The 15,942-nt window shown below is 42.3% G+C and overlaps 1 protein-coding gene across 4 annotated transcripts in view; it reads left to right on the top strand.

The window, feature by feature from the left end:
* LOC146650417 (phospholipase D1-like) overlaps positions 1–15,942 on the top strand; it is a 179,322-nt gene that overhangs the window by 94,702 nt on the left and 68,678 nt on the right. Inside the window, exon 1 of one of the 4 annotated variants that reach the window (XM_085385481.1) lies at positions 4,879–4,994. The exons of 2 other annotated variants lie outside the window; for them this stretch is intronic. The gene's annotated coding sequence lies outside the window, so the exon portion shown is untranslated. Of the gene's footprint in view, positions 1–4,878; positions 4,995–15,942 lie in introns of those variants that run through there. One more of the 4 variants, XM_085385478.1, reaches the window with a different exon arrangement.

Raw genomic sequence — 15,942 nt, 5'->3', positions numbered from 1 at the left:
CATACAGTCAATGTGAACAAGAGCCAGGTCCTGATAATATTAGTGGCCGCCTAATTAAACCTTGTGCTGATGAACTCAGTCCTATATTTCAGGTTATTTTTTAACAAATCCTTGCAAACACAACATGTGCCCTCTCTTTGCAAAGAAGCAGTCGTGGTTCCTGTCCCTAAATCTAAACGACTTCAGGCCTGTTGCCTCACTTCAGTTGTCATGAAAGTCTTTGAAAAAATCCTCAGAAATGTGATTATGAAGAGACTGAAGGTCAGCTGGATCCAATGCAGTTTGCATACAGGCCCAACAGAGGAGTGGAGGACGCACTTTTGACTTTACTAAATCTGATTCTTAAACATGTAGAGAGTAAAGGGACTTTTGCAAGACTTCTTTTCATTGATTTTTCTTCGGCTTTTAATACAACACAGCCCCATATTTTAATTAAAAGACTTTTAGGACAGTTTGAAATCAGGAAAAACCTGCTGGGCTGGATTTTAGATTTTCTAACTGACAGGTCACAAAGAGTGAGAATAAATGGGGTTGTGTCTGACCCAGTGTTCTCCTCCACAGGTTCTCCTCAAGGCTGCGTCCTATCGCCCTTATTATTCACTCTCTATACAAACATGTGTCAGGGCAGACATGAAAACAGGGTCATTATTAAATATGCAGATGACTCTGTTATTGTCAGCTTACTGAAAGAGGGTGAAACTAACCACGGCCCAGTCATTGATGACTTTGTTCAGTGGTGGGAGGAGTCTTATCTCCAGCTGAACATATCTAAAACAAAAGACATGGTTGTTGATTTTAGGAAACAACAAAATGGGCACGGAGTCACTTTAATTAAAGGTCAGAAAATAGAGCAAGTACAATCATATAAATATCTTGGGACCATAATCAATGAAAAACTGAACTTTGATCAAAATTGCAAATCAGTTTGTAAAAAGGGTCACCAGCACCTTTATTGCCTTAGGAAACTTGTTCATTTCCACATTGACCAAAAAATTTTATCTTTGTTTTATCGTTCTTTTATTGAGTCTGTTTTATCCTTTTGTTTGGTGGCATGGTTCGGTCAGACCTCTGTCACAGAGAAAAACTCTCTGAATCAGATAGTGAGATGGTCCAGTCGTCTGATAGCTGAGCCACAGTCTTGTTTAGCCTCCCTGTACTCTGAGCAGGTACAGAGGATGGCTTTATCAATCCTTAAAAATGGTTCCCATCCTCTAAGGGGTGAATTTCAGCTTCTTCCCTCAGGACGGAGGTTTCTATTTCCGAGATGCAGGACAAAGCGTTATAAAAACAGCTTTGTCCCCGTTGCTGTCACTGAATTAAATAAGAACTGTTTTTGATTCGAAATATTAAAGTATGTGTCACAGTGAGCTTTATATATTTACTAGGTATGTGTGTTTTTAAAGGGATGTCAAATGCTGTCATTTTTCTGTAAAGCAAATTTACCTTGCCTTTGGGTATAAATAAAGTTACCTTACCTGCAGACGCTGTGCGCAGAGGTTCAGGAGCAGAAGTCCCGTTGTAAACATATCACGGCAGACCCGACGATGTTTGCATGAACGCGCTTTTTTTAAAAGTCAGGTCAAGGCTCCAAAAGCCCAAAGGCGATATAACAGTTTGTGTTTGCTACATGGATCATTGTAGTTCAGCTTTCCTTTGTTATATTTCTTTAAGAGCTCAAAATGTGTTCATTACATAAATCAAATGTAATTTTCTCTGTAGCACTTCATGGATTTCATAAGCAACACACTGTAGTTGTTCACACAAAGCATAAAGGTAAAAACAATATACACAGTGTTATCTTCATTTTAGATGTCACAAAGTATTTGCGGCTCCCAGTGTTTTCCCGAACCCTGACCCTTTGCGTGGAAACCGGGTCCAAAAGGCTCTTTGGGTGTTAAAGGTTGCTGACCCCTGCACTAGGCCCAACTGACACATATATTTGATTCCAAATACAAAAAATAATGTGTAACCTGCTGGAAGAATGTAGGAGGTTGAGACAGGATCTCAACACTTGGTGTCTGCAACAAAAGACAACAATATGTGGGCCGATCGTGGCTCAAGAGTTGGCAGCTCGTCTTGTAATCGGAAGGTTGCCGGTTCGAGCCCCGGCTTGGACATGTTGTGTCCTTGGGCAAAAAAGCACTTTGGGGTCCTTAGGGACGAGTAAAGCGCTCTACAAATACAGGCCATGTAATGGCAGAAACGTTCTCTAGTGTAAATCCTGACTAGTTCATTAACTACAGATCAGTTTCAGTGAACATTATTCACAGAGGGATCTGAGTTCCTTATACCAGACTCTACAGAAACTGTAACACTGTACAGCTCTGCGACTCAACAATATGACAACAATGTAACACACACTAGAATCATCAAATAAAGCCCCACTAACCACTAGAACTAGAACTAACTAACTAGCACTGGACACTTGCATATTAGAGATTTCTACCACCATAGGAGGCGAGATATCATCCTTGAACCAGAGCATCCAGCCCTCAATTTCGGACATAAAAAGCGACGTGGCCAGGCATGATAACACTTTGACTGAACTGCAGGACTGTGCCTCGAACCACTCTGACACCATCGCCACTCTCCAGGCCACTGTGGAGCGTTTGTCTGCGGAGGTAAAGAAGTTAGATGAGAGATGTGGAGCTCTTGAGGCACTCCAGGAGGAATCATTTAAGAACTGCAGGAATACCAGAAGGCACAGAGGGACCCAAGATGACTGAGTTGGTTCACACCTGTTGGCGGAGGCGCTATCTCTCGAGGAGAAGCCACTCATCGATCGAGCACATAGAGTGAATCGCCAGCGTCCCAAACAAAGTCATCTTCCTCGGCCCATCATCTTGAGATTGCACTACTACCACATTGGTGAGGAAATTCTGCTGAAAGCTGCAGAGAACAAGAACCTGATGTATAAGGGTTTTTAAAATAAACATCCTCCCAGATTTCCCTCCCTCTGTTGGAAACGCAGAGCCGCATTTGCAAATATGAGAGGAAGACTACGTGGGATGACCGGCGTCAGGTACAGACTGCTATACCCTGCAAAGCTGTTAGTGACCCATGGTGATGTGAGGAAAAGCTTTACCGATCCCAAAGAGACCGTAGACTACGCGGAGAAGCACCTCTCCCACCCACCTTCAAATGTATTAAAAGCAAGGATATATCTATATGTCTAACGCTGACACAGCACTGTGTTTCTTCTTTTCCCTTTATATTCCATGTAAAGGTGAATATGGAGCGTTTATGGAGCTCGTTTATTGACCAGCTGTCAGTTAGAAGGTAAGAGTTACTAGGTTAACAGAGGTTAGCAGTAACAGTACGGGGAAGTATATTGTGTTGTTCTTTTGTTGGTTTTTATTTTATCCTACTTTACTTTGTTATTTTGATTTTACCTGTTGTGAGTGCTTCCCGTAATTCTCCTTTTTCTTGCGCCGCTGCGGCCAGAGTTCACAACATTACATATTTTTGTATCTATAAACAGGAAGCTGACACTCTCCAGACTTTATCAAAGGTGTGAGCGTCACAGCAGAGGCCTTTGTGTCAACGTAGCTGAAGACAAAACACAGAAACACATGAAGGAGATTTTCCTGGCCTGGATTTTATACAAATATTCTGCAGTACATCAAAAATGAAAGAAAACCATTAGTCAACATATGAACATCACCTCTGAAGTTACAGAGCTTTGATTGGAGACACAGCTGAGCGTTTTGCATTTTGCATAATTAATTACATAATTAATTATGTAACCATAATTAAATGGTTACATCATCTTTAAAGTCCCCAGAGATCAGGAAAAGGGCCTGAGGGTGCTGTGTTTGGAGTCTGCTGGTTACAGTGTGCAGGACCTCACAGGCTGCTGCAGCGTTAGCAGAGGGCGGGACATACACAGCTATCATAATCACGTGTGTAAACTCTCGTGGTAGATAGTACGGTCTCATGCTAACCGCTAGCAGCTCAATGTCCTTACAGCATAGCGTCTCTTTGATAGAGAAATGCCCAGAGTTACACCATCTATCGTTCACAAACACAGCCAGACCCCCTCCTCCCTTCTTACCACTCTCCGCTGTTCTGTCATAAGAGGCTCAGCAGCTAAAGCAGCACACCTGGGTCTCCCAGCCTATTAAAAGCAGCCCTTTGCTTCACCTGCTTCACTAAACATTATTATTTTAAGCAGAGTGGTGTGATTTATGTAGGCATTGCTGTGTGACAGGATGACTTTTCTTGCACACCCACCAAATGAGGGCGCACATGCTTCCACGCCCACTGGTGACTGCACACATCCTTTCAAGGAAGCATTTCATTCATCCCTAACAAATGGAACAAAACACTGTGCAGCGTGTTCAGGTTTGAACGTGGCCCTGGCCTCTCTCTGCATCCACCTGGCACATGCAACACACATCCACTCCCTGCTGAACTGCTTGTATTTGATGTGTTGAAGTTTTGGTAAAGTTTGAATAAATTCCACTTTATTTATAGGAACATTTCATCTGTGGACTCCTGCTTCCCCTCTCCTTGAGCCAGTTTGTGACGGGAACATGACATAAGAAAAGTAATTTATCCCTTTTTGATTCTGTGTATCTGGCGCTCATCCAGTGAGTTCACACTTGGCAGAAACAGACTGAATTTGTCTGGAGAACTTTGGCTTCAGCCAAGTTAGATAAACACACTGTGTCTCTGTCAAAACAGCAGTGTAGTTGTGGCACCCCTGTGAGGGAATGACCACATGAATATTATTTTGTGTAAAACACTCATGTAACGGGACATTTTTCATTGCTATATGTATTTATTTTCAGTTTCTTTAAGAGGATAGAAAATCCATGTAACAGGGATTCATTTTATGTTAGAAAGCAGTGAGGGCGGAACTTTGGTGCTTGCTCCGGGGTTTCGGGGAGCAGTAAGTGGAGCCCACCTTCCGCTGCTTCCTCAGACACGTTCTGGAGGAAAGCAGAGACGCATCGTGTCTTCCTTACTCTGCTCTTCACCTGCTTTTACAGGTAACATATTTGTCATCGAGGTCTTCATCCTTGGGACCCGTAACATAGTAACTTCTTCATTGTTATACTTCTATAGTTTTCCCATTTTGTGAACTGTGGATGTGGAAAGTGTCTCAGTGACACATCCACATGAAAACGGCGTTACCTTCGTTCATTTGCACGTCAAATGAACGAGCTGTTTGGACTTTAACGTCACAGCTGATGCTTCGATACTCGAACTCAAGAGTTCAGCTTCCACTCAGAGGTACAAGTACACACAGCAAAGATAAACGTGTACACAAGGTGGAACCCACAAGTGCACAGCTCCAACCAGAGATGGGCAGTAATCCGATTACTTTTTTCAAGAAACGAGTAAAGTGAGGGATTACTATTGCAAAAAAGGTAATTAGATTACTGTTACTTTCCCGTAAGCACACTGCGTTACTGTGTTACTAAAACCGCAGCTGTGTGCAGATGAACAATGGATAATCTATCGAGTGTGGAGAGAGTGTGAGCGTGCAGCGTTTAAAGCGTGGAAGCACTGACCTTACTTTGAGTTTGACTCTGTAAAAGTGACAAAAACATTAGCATCCGCTGTTCACTGCGTGGGAAGACAACATGCTCACTCACTATGTGTTAATGGGCATGCTTATTTATAACTTTGATAAAATGTCATAAAAATAATTCCATGCCAGCTCACCATTGGTGATCAGGTAGTTTCTGTTCCAGTTCCAGTCCCATAAATCATGAAGCTTGCTGCCAGAAAAGCTTCAAATCTCCTTTGAAAGCTGTTTGTGGTCTTGATTGTGGGAGCTTCAGTTGTCTGACTCCAGCTGCCACACAGTGCTCACTGATATCATTTGCAAAAACCCCAGTGTGACAATATTTATCAGTGAAGCAGAAATCAGGAAGTGACGACTTTTCTTTGAACATTTGCTAAGGCTAAGCTGTGCTTTCTACCACAGTTGGGAATTTCCTGGTTTACAACAAATTATTGTGTCAACACCGCATAAGATTTCAAACTACAGGAAAATCACTGGAGTTATAAGAGGCAGACAACCACACACACACCACATGCATGCTGTTGCTATTTATTGTGGATTAACCTGTCAAGGGCAAGAACAAAAGAATTCTGCCTCAAATACAGGAAATCATAGCTTTCCTGTATTTCCTCCATTGTTGGCATGCTGGTTAGTGCTGTTGCTCCACAGTAAGAAGGTCCTGGGCTAAATTATCCATGAATGTAAACGGCTGTGTGTTTCTATCTGATAGACTGGTGAGCTGTCCAGGGTGTACCCTGCCTGGTAACCTATCACTTCAGGGTTATTTCCCAGCCCTGCTGCAACCAGGATAGAGATAGGAGGATGGTAGTTGTTGTAGACCCATTCAATTTCAATTGAAGGATTAAAATGTTCCAGGAGCTCAACTTACTCCATCTGAACATGTTTCAATCGTGTTTTATGAACACAACATGCAGCTTTACTGAATATGAAAAGGTTGTGTTGATTTAACTCAGTTGTTTAAGTTTCTGCCAAAGCAAAACCTTTGTGTGCAACCAGTGTCCACTATTGAATCAAGTAAATCCAACATGTTTTTGTCAGTGCAAAAAGGAGTTACGGTGCCTGTATTCCTGCACAATATTGTCCCGGGAGGGAGGAAAACTTTCTGGTGAAGTTTTGGTTGATTTTTGGGTTTTGCTTGACACTAGGTTGATTTTATCAGTGAGGTTTGGATTGTTTTCTTTCTCTAAGAGAGAGAAAGATGGTTTTATGCTTGGACATGTTTGCAATGGGCCCCAGTATTTGTTACTTTATTAGTATTTTATTGGTTGCGTTTGTTTGTGCTTTTGTTACAGTGCACTGAGATAAGAACATCTGAGAGGTGTGATCCACCGGTGGTGATATTTTGGTATTTTGTGAGTTCCCGATTTAACAAATCAGCTCTTTAATCCAGACCTGAGAGGTTGAACTTTAAAGCGCTATAAAATATTCTTACTGGAAACAGTGGCAAAGTGTTTTTCTCCATGATTATAATGGGCTTGGGAGAAATTCACTTATATGTGACATTGATCACATGAGAAGTCCTGAGCCTAAAAGGATTGCAGCGAGTCAATCCAGTCCAAAAACAAGGAGCTGTTTTCCTTTAAAATGATGACGTCATCTTGCTGGTGATGGAGGCTCGAATAGGCTGCGCGTGAGACTCCATTATCAGCAATATCTGGTATGAATGTGTGTGGATGTATGCATGTGACTGGACTGTGATGGACTGACGACTAAAAGTTTAACTGACTTGAGACTGAGACAAAAACGGTGCCGACTTTAGGATTAGTGAATGTCCACAACAATTCACCCAGCCTGTAGAAGAAGGGTGGAGGTTTTGTCTTGCTTTGTTGTTGCAGGAGCAGAAGGATGACAGAGACTAAAGGGGGAGGCTGTAGCTTCACATGAGTGTGAGCTGCAGACTGAACCCTTTGGTTGCTAATGTTGAGTCACTGATGTTTGCATTAAGAAAATTGTGTTTTATTAGCTGTGTTTTAATTAAGGTATCACATTATATTGTTGGGAATGTTAAATGCTAAAGTGAAGAAAAGCTTTGATTTCACTCATGACTGAACATGTTATTATTAACCATAGCAGGCCACTGTAAAGAGTCAATTAACTGTTATAGAGGAAAAAAAGGCCAAAAACTCTGTTAATACCTATGAATAACAGGCAATGATAGACTTGTCACATTCAAAATAGAGATATGTAATAACAAACACGGGTCCGTGTCATTTAGGTTCTCCATTGAAATAGTCAATCATTTAGAAAAGTAGAATATATATATATATATGTCTCAACGCTGTTTCTCAATAATATTAAAAACCTAAAAACTATTGTTGTGGAAGATAGAAGTCACTGTGACAGCCCTCTGACTGTGGAGGACGTTTGTAATCCTATTTCTGCACTTAAGGCCAACAAATCTCCCGGCACAGATGGTTTAACTGCAGAGTTTTATGAATCATTTTCTAATCTCCTGGCTCCGTTCTTACTGCAGCTTTTCATAGGAAGTGTAGAGAATAACATCCTCCCTCCTACTCTTGCTCAGGGTCTCATAACACTTATTCCAAAGCCAAACAAAGACTTACTTCTTATTGATAATTGGAGACCCATCTGTCTGCTCAATGATGACTATGAGATTATGGCTTTAGTACTTGCTAACAGAATGAAAGAGTTCTTGGACACAATTATGGATGAGACACAATCAGGCTTTATGAGAAACAGACACCTTTCTAAGAACATGAGACTGGTTTTAGATCTACTTGATTACTCTGATTTGGTATCTGACTATAGCTTCATTCTCTTCCTGGATTTTTAAAAGGCTTTTGATACAATTGAACATCAATTTATTTTCCACTCTTTGGAAAAATTTGGCATTTTTCTGTAAAGCTATCAAAACCTTGTACACGAATGGCAATAGCTCAATTAAAATGATTAAGACTCCACCCCGAGATTTGACCTGTTATACAAGGAATCAGCACAGCTGATAAGGAGCTCATCATCAGCCAGCTAGCTGATGACACCACACTCTTCTTGAAGAATGCAAATCAAATCCGTCCAGCCCTTAGTGTTATTAGTGATTTCTCTGAGGCATCTGCTTTATGTCGAAATCTAAAAAAATGTGAATTACTAGCAATTAAAGGCTGCACTGCAAATGCTCTCTGTAACATTTCTGTTAAACAAGAAGTCACATATCCAGGACTGTTAATATCCAAAGACCAAAAGTCAAGATGCTCGTCAAACTTGTCAAACAGTGTTGGGGAATTCTCAATGGTGCTTGGTGCCATACCCTCAGGGACTTTAATGTTATATAAAAACACTGACAGCTCAATATCTGCCTCAGTCACTCTCCCTGATCCAGCTGAGTCAGCAGTGGGGAAAATCTGCTTTTCACAGGAACTTGGTAACAGCAATAAGAGAATACGTAGTTTATTCCAAGAAGATCTCATGTCTCTCCCATATATAGAATATCTTACTGGAACCGACATGTTCCAGATATCACCTGGAAGACAGTCTGGATGATCCCATAAATATCTAATTGTGAACAAGGTGAAGGAAATCTCATATAAAATTCTTCATAAATGTGACCCAGCCAGTCACTATATGGTAACATTTAAAAGAGACATAAATACTAATTGAACTTTCTGTGGGGATCATCCAGAAACTATGGCACATCTCTTTTGGTTCCTCTACACAGAGATTCTGGAAGAATTTAGCAGTTTTGTTATTGTCCATATTTTAAGGGAGTTTTCTTTACGATGGGGAAATGTTTTATTGTTTTTCTTTAAGTTCCCCAGGAAGAATGATAAATGTTTTTTTTATAAAATATTTGTTAATACTTTTAGCTATTTTATATTAGGGCTGCCACAAACGATTATTTTGATAGTCGACTAGTCACCGATTATTTATGCGATTAGTCGACTAATCAGATCATCATCCACTGGACGTAAAACTACAGCTTATTGCACCAGCAGCATCTGCTCTTATATAACTATCATTAGCTTACAGCTTTAAGCTTTTAAGGTGCTAACTAAAAATATGATGATAAAAAGATGATAGTTTATTCAATTTTAATGAAATTTGCAGATTGTTTCGGTGAAGTTTAATAAACTCCTTGCTATCTAAAATATAACAGGACACCGGAGTAAATTCTCCAGCATCTCACACTTCTGATAATCAGAATAGAATAGAATAGAATAGAATTCAACTTTATTGTCATTGCACATGCACAGGTACAGGGCAACGAAATGCAGTTTGCATCCATCCAGAAGTGCTTTAGTGATATAGGTATATTACAATATATATTAGCAATAGTATAGATATGTAAGTATATTACAGAAATGGGTCTATTATGGTATGTTATAATGTACACGGTATGAAGTATGTTGTGAATATTCTATAACTAAGTATGTACAGGCTGTAGTGAGTACAAGCTATGAACAGGATATAAATATGAAAAACTATACAGAATATGAAATAAATAACTTTACAGAAATCTGAGATATACAGCTATACAGAAATGGGAACTATGCAAGTTGTAAACAGTTGTAGGATTAAAGATTATTGAATGTACAGAATGATTATTTACACAGAGCTATACAGTAGTGCAGTTAAGATAAGTGAGGGTGTAGATAGTTTCTACAGAGGCTATATAAAGTGCTAGTGGTTGTGAGTGGTGGTTCACTCCATGTTATTATTGCGTGTTTGAGGGTACAGTTGTCCATTGTGGGGGTGTGTATGTTCAGTCCATGAGTTTAACGTGGGTCAGATGTCAGGAGGCAGTCAGCTGTCTGCTTGACATTTATTCAGCTGTGTAAAAACTATAACTTTAATCTCAGCCAAACCGATTTACTCAGGAACAAATAAAATACTAAAAAAAAAAAAGAAGCCAAACAACAACATTTTTAATTTATCTAAGTGACTCATATATATTTAACCTGAGTAGCGAAAGACGGCGGTGGGTTTGAAAACGATTAGCCGGGAGTCCGGTGTTCTCACAGCGCTAGTGACCTAGCCCCCAGCTAGCTATCGAGCTAGTGGGTAACAGACGTCTCCGAAAACGTCAGAGCGCTTTTGAAAATATGTGGTGTCCTGATAAACTGAGCCGATATTTGAGGTTTACACAGCTACATTCTCGCCTGAAAATATGTTAAACGTTTATTTTGTGACCCAGAAAGAATAATAAGAGTAATATTAAAACTAACTAGCTACCGCCATTGTTGGAAACTAAGCTGGGCCGCGCTATGAATTCTGGGACAAAGCTGCTTCTTCTTCTTCTTCTTCGGGGTTTAACGGCAGCTGGCATCCTTGTACATGCAGTGCTGCCATCTTCTGTTTCAGTCCGTTATTACACTCTTAAATCCTGCTACTTATTCCTGCGTCTTTTGGGATCTTACAAAGCTTCAAATGACGCGTCGACTATTAAATCAGTCGTCGACGATTTTGATAGTCGACGTAATCGTGACTAGTTGACAAATCGTGGCAGCCCTATTTTATATCCATAAATGTAAGTTTATTAATAAAACACCATATTTCTGCCGTTTTATAAGGATATGAATTGTACATACAATCAATTTCAGACTCAACCAACAAAAAGCCTCAGAACAATATTTATATTGTAACAGTTGCTATTGTAATGCAGTGTATCACCACATGGCGGCGCCTCCTGTCTCACGACTGGTGTCACCCCCTTTTTGTTCTTCTTCGCACTCCTCCTGTAATGGATGCTCCCGTGTGTACGCGGACTAGTGTGCTCTTTAGTAATGTGTGGTAGAGGTAGCACTTTTATTTTTGATATTGTAAATAAATGAGTACTTTTTGGAAAGTCAGAAGCTGTTGCTCATTCGCTATCCACCTGCACACCTCCACTGCACGTTACAACTGGCGCCCGAACTTTTTCCCCTTGGACTTCAGACGATTTTTGCATCCCGCCGAGGATTCTTCTCTTCTAGCACGTGAACTGTCTCGGAAATCCCCCCAGTTTTGCGGACTCTCGGACGTTTTCTCCCGCCATGGCTACAGCCTCAGCTCAGGTGGGACCCGACTAATTTCTGGATACCGTGGTGTGCCGCTGCTCCGCTTGGGAGAAAGAAAAAGAGAGAAGTGCAACCTGAGGACTGGTTAAATGCAGTTGGCACATACAAAGCCTCATTGAACCTAACTGATGGGCAATTGCCAAACGAACTGCCACACTTTCTTGCAAAAGAGCCCGGGAAATGGTTCAAGGCACTGAGTTCCCACATCACATCATGGGCTAAATTCTGTCAACTGTTTAAGACAGTTTTTCTGCCCTCCGACAACCAAGAACGCATCCTGAGAGGAATTTTGGATCGTGTTCAGGCTCAGGACGAGCCGCTCCCAACCTTTGTCGCCCACATGTTGAGTGAGTTTGACAAACTGAAGAGCCCCCCACCTGAAAAAGACAGAATTGACCTAATTAGTAGACATGCTCTCGAAAAATACAGAGTTGCCCTGTATGGCGCTAATGTCACTTCTGTAATGGACTTGCTGCTACGCGCTCATGAGCTTCACTTAGTGCTTGGACCACAAAGACCACAGCCTGCTTTATGTAGCAAAGACAACTATAAGCCTGAACCTTACTGCTTCAAATGCTCTCAGCCAGGGTTCACTACACGCACCTGCCCAAACTGTAACACCCAACCTCATTTGCCACAACGAGCCTCGAACACCGCTAGGCATGGCCCAGTCCAGCCATTGCCAGCACCTGGCCCCTCTGACCCTGGCCATGAAAAGGTGGAATTAAGCAGCACCACATCCCAGCCACAATACAGGCAGTTGGGAAACTACAGGGGGGGGGGGGGGGGGAGGACATTTCACAGAGGCCAACCTTCCCCCAGTTACTAACGGAGCCTCACACGCCCGATTCACTACACGGTGGACACAGTCTTGGACACTTGGAAGACAATTTTTCACAAGTCCACTGGAATACCCCACTAAGAACGAAAGTGAACTTCAATGCTTCATCTGTGGATGCTACCCTCGACACGGGTGCTTCCCTCTCGGCTGTACGAACAGATCTCATTCAAGTAAATGACTCTTACCCTAGAAACACAAGTGAGTGGAATGGTCCTGCAGTTAACCTCGCCAATAATGCTCCCTGTATCCCTGTTGGTGTTATTTGGCTCAATATTGGATTCATGAACAAGAACTTTTACCAGCGTTTTGCCATAATACCAGATTTGTCCTCTCCTTTCATTCTGGGAATGGATTTTATGGCAAGAGCTTCTGTTTCTATTCACATTCCCACTAGAACAGTCTACGTTGAGGACATCCCCTGCCCACTCGCAGACAATGAAGAGGACCTTCAAAATGATTACTCACATTCACCTGGAACACTGATGTCTTTGGACTTGGTTCGCTCAGACTTAACAGCCAAACTGTCTGAAGCAAGTCTCTCAGAGAACAACAAGGATGCTTTACTAAATCTGCTCAGCAAGTTTAGCTCCTTGTTTGATGGTCAACTTGGTCGAACGGCTCTGAGCACGCCATAGAGACTGGCAATGCAACACCTGTCAATCTCCCACCCTATCGCACGTCACCTGCTAAGAAACGTGTGATTGAAGAACAAGTGCAACAAATGTTGAAGGACAACATCATTGAACCTTCCACAAGCCCTTGGGCAGCTCCTGTAGTCATTGTAAATAGAGCTGCCACGGAACCAAGGTTTTGTGTGGACTTTCGAGGGCTCAACCAAGTTACCCGAAAAGACTCGTATCCCCTGCCTCGTGTAGATGAGTCTTTGGACTTTCTGGCAAGAGGAAAGTTTGTCTCGACATTGGACTTAGCGCGAGGCTATTGGCAGGTTGCTGTAGCAGAGGACTCGAAGCCTAAAACTGCCTTCATCTCTCACTGCGGTCTCTTCCAGTTTCGGGTGCTGCCCTTTGGGCTCTGCAACGCACCTGCAACTTTTCAGAGACTCATGAACTCTGTGCTTGCTGGCCTCTAGGGCTGCCACAAACAATTATTTTGATAGTCGACTAGTCACCGATTATTTTTGCGATTAGTCGACTAATCAGATCATGCATCCATTAGATGTAAAACGTACAACTTATTGCACCAGCAGCCTCTGCTCTTATATAACTATCATTAGCTTACAGCTTTAAGTGTTTAAGGTATGTGCTAACTAAAAATAAAGACAAGATGATAGTTTATTAAATTTTAATGAAATTTGCAGATTGTTTCGGTGAAGTTTAATAAACTCCTTGCTATCTAAAATATAACAGGACACCGGAGTAAATTCTCCAGCATCTCACACTTCTGATAATCAGCTGTCTGCTTGACGTTTATTCAGCTGTGTAAAAACTATAACTTTAATCTCAGCCAAACCGATTTACTCAGGAACAAATAAAATGCTAAAAAAAAGCCAAGCAATAATATTTTTAAGTTATCTAAGTGACATATATATGTTTAACCTGAGTAGCGAAAGATGGCGGTGGGTTTGAAAACGATTTGCTGGGAGCCTCAGCTGCTCTAGTGACCTAGCCCCCGGCTAGCTATCGAGCTAGTGGGTAACAGACGTCTCCGAAAACGTCAGAGCGCTTTTGAAAATATGTGGTGTCTTGATAAACTGAGCAGATATTTGAGGTTTACACGGCTACATTCTCGCCTGAAAATATGTTAAACGTTTATTTTATGACCAGAAAGAATAATAAGCGTAATATTAAAACTAACTAGCTGCCGCCATTGTTGGAAACTGAGCTGGGCTGCGCTATGAATTCTGGGACACAGCTTCTTCTTCTTCGGGGTTTAACGGCAGCTGGCATCCTTGTACATGCAGTGCTGCCATCTTCTGTTTCAGTCCGTTATTACACTCTTAAATCCTACCACTTATTCCTGCGTCTTTTGTGATCTTACAAAGCTTCAAACGACGCGCCGACTATTAAATCAGTCGTCGACGATTTTGATAGTCGACATAATCGTGACTAGTCGACTAATCGTGGCAGCCCTACTGGCCTCATTTACAAAACGTGCGCAGTCTACCTGGATGACATTGTTATCGCCTCACCTACCTTTGAACAGCACTTAGTGGATCTAGAGGAGGTGCTGGGCAGACTCCAGGCTGCTGGCTTGTCATTGAAGCTCAAAAAGTGCCAATTCTGCCTCGATGAATTCACCTTTCTCGGGTACCGCATCACATCATCAGGTGTTAAGCCCGATCCGGACAAAGTAAAGGCGGTTAAGGAGTTTGATACCCCAACCTCAGTGAAACAAGTCCGTCAGTTCCTTGGCTTGACTGGCTATTATCGACGCTTCATTCAGAATTATGCCCGCCATGCCGAACCTCTTCACGCCATCACCAGAAAGGACAATGCTTTCCACTGGGACGACAGCTGTCGAAGGGCCATGGACACTTTGAAGGATCATGTCACATCAGCCCCGATCCTGTCATTTCCAGACTTCAACCGTCCCTTTTCCATTCATGCCGATGCATGTGACATTGGTCTTGGGGCAGTGTTGATGCAAAAGGATGACAAGGGTCGTGAGTACGTTGTGGCTTTTGCTAGTCGCTTCCTTCACAAAGCTGAACTCCCCTACTGCACTTCAGAGAAGGAGTGCCTCGCTGTGATATGGGCTCTGGAACACTTCCGCCCATATGTTGAAGGTGTTCATGTTACTATCTTCACTGACCACAACAGTCTCAGGTGGCTCATGTCTCGTCAAAACCCAACGGGCCGACTCGCCCGCTGGTCACTTCGTTTGCAGGACTTTGATTTCACAATAGTGCACAAACCTGGTGCACAGAACAAAGTTCCCGACGCACTGTCACGCAACCCTTTGCCTCTGACCTGTGACAGGCCGACTGATCTTTTACCAGATCATGCTGTTATGGGCAGCCTGGACATTCGTACTCTGCCCCCCGTCATTCTGGCTGACCGTTCACAATTCAGACAGCTGCAGTTAGACGATCATGTCACAGGTCCACTCCTCAGAGACATTGAAGCAGACTCTCTGAACAGCTCGGACAATGCCACCTTGTTACAGTATGTTGTGTATGACTCTCTTTTGTATCACAGAGAACCCAAGTCCACATGTGTTTTGCACCCTTTGAAAGAGCTGAAACTGTTTGCCCCTACTTCCATGAGAGGCACCTTGCTGGACTATTACCATGACCACCCCACAGCAGGTCACTTGGGTGTTTCTAAGACATTGGCTAGACTGCGTTTTAGGTTTTTCTGGCCCAAAATGGCAGCTGATGTGAAACGCTATGTGATTTCATGCTCAGTGTGCCAACTCACCAAGCCAAGTCAGAAAAAAGCAGCCGGTCTTATGGTTCCCATTGTCCCCCAGAAACCCTGGGAGTATGTGGGTGTGGATTTTGTTGGGCCACTTCCCCGCACCCCCACTGGTAATGCTTATTTGATCGTGTTTGTTGACTATTTGACTAAATGGGTTGAAGCCAGTGCTGTCAA

Source organism: Rhamphochromis longiceps, linkage group LG16 (genome assembly GCF_057381845.1).
Source record: "Rhamphochromis longiceps isolate RC_006_pf linkage group LG16, R_longiceps_female_GT1.1, whole genome shotgun sequence".
NCBI lineage: Eukaryota > Metazoa > Chordata > Actinopteri > Cichliformes > Cichlidae > Rhamphochromis > Rhamphochromis longiceps.
This window is presented reverse-complemented; position numbering and strand designations above follow the sequence as displayed.